Here is a 1,912-nt window from a genome sequence, read left to right as displayed (position 1 = left end):
ACTGATGATCGTATTGTTCATGATTATGTGTTGATTATGTGTTGATGGGAGGAGATTAAGGCAGAATGGTTCTTCCTTCAGTAAATAAGGGATTCACTTACCTATGCCAATATGGAGGGGAGGTAAGACAATGGGAGTGGGAGGCAGTTTAACAGAGTTGTGCCCAGGGCTACCAGTCTTGTCTGAAAAGGGCAAATTCCTCTGTCTGGGATTACGGGGCAATCCACATGTCTGGCTGCAAGAGGTTCTATTTTGAGATACTGTCAGCCTCCACCATTCTGAGGTGTTCTGTCTGTATTCTAAGAGTACAGGCCTTCAGTTGATGAAATAAGGCCTTTTGCAAGGTAATGTTTAACCCTTGAGACCCCACGGTGTCCTGAAAGAGAAGCAAAATGTATGGAACTGGTCCCTCTATGGTATTTTAACTTCCTCGTTCTGACCAGGAATATGTTGACCAGAATTGAATGCAATGATTGACTGTGACCTAACTCAAGCTTTGTCAAGGGTCAGAATCTTTTCCGTGAGTTTGTTATCATTCCTCCATTAATGAAGCCCAGCATCCCATTTGTTTTACCCAAAACACATAATGTTTTCTCTCCTTTAAGGATTGGTACACATTGTCCCCCATTCCTGCTGTCCTGCTCTCTGTGTCTGTGCCATGCAAATATATATTCCCTTTCTACATTGCTTCTCTCAAAATGTATTAACTTACTGTGTGTTCTAAAGAAGAGACATATTCCACTCAAAATATTATCTCTCGCTCCACACATTCTACCCCCTAGAAAACAGAACAGGACAGCACCGGAATAATTGGCCCACCATGTCTGTGCGGTCCATGATGCCATTCCAAACTAATTCCATCTGCCTGTACATGGTCCATATCCCTGCCAATCCATGCCTGCTTATCTGTCTGTCCAAATGCCTCTGAAACATTGTGATTGTTTCTGCTTTTCCCATCTCTCAGGAAAGTACATTCTTGGCACTTACCAGCTTCTGCATAAGAAACTTGTCTGACACAACTCCCTTTAAGCTTGCTCAGGTGTTGTTGGAAATGCTTAGCAGATCATGCAGCATCTGTGAAGAAAAATGAGTTAATATTTCGGGTCTGGTCACCCCTCCTCAGAAACGTTGACTTTAATTTATCTTCATAGAAGCTGCTAGACCTGCTGAACTTTTCCAGAAAAATATTTTTGTTTCTGGTTTACAGCATCTGCAGTTGGTTCAGTTTTCATTTCCTTTAAACTTGCCCCCACTCCCCTTAAAACTCTGGCCTGTAGAATTTGCCGTTTTCACCTTGGGAAAAGATTCAGATTATTCACTCTGTCTGAGCCTTTCGGATCACCCACAGCCACTGACTTTCCCAACGCAAAAATCCAAGTCTTTCCAACCTCTCCCAATCCAGGCAACATCGTGGTAAACCTGTTTTCACGCTGTCCAAAGCCTCAACATCCTCCTTTTTATGTGGTGATCAAAACAGCACACAATACTCCAAAGGTTGCCTAATGACAGTTTTATATTCAGTCCCTGACACAAGAAGGCAAGTATGCCATCCACCTCCTTCACCACTTTCAGGGAGCTGTGAACTTGCCCCTGGAGAACCCTGTGTACATCAATGCTGCTGAGAGCCCTTCAGTTTAGTGAATACATTCCTCTTGCAATGAGCCTCACAAAATACATCACCTCACACTTGTCTGGATCAATATCTATCTCCGTACAGGTTTTCCTACTGATCTCTTTCTTGCTGTATCCTTGGACAATATTCTTCACGATTCACAACTTCATCAATTTCTTCCATCTAAAACCTGCTAATCAAATCGTTTACATTTCCATGCTAAGCATTGATGTATGTTGCAGACAATGATGTTCCAATTCTGATCCTTGTGGAACAACACTGACCACAGAACTCCAGCCA

Source organism: Chiloscyllium punctatum, chromosome 13 (genome assembly GCF_047496795.1).
Source record: "Chiloscyllium punctatum isolate Juve2018m chromosome 13, sChiPun1.3, whole genome shotgun sequence".
Taxonomy (NCBI): Eukaryota; Metazoa; Chordata; class Chondrichthyes; order Orectolobiformes; family Hemiscylliidae; genus Chiloscyllium; species Chiloscyllium punctatum.
This window is presented reverse-complemented; position numbering follows the sequence as displayed.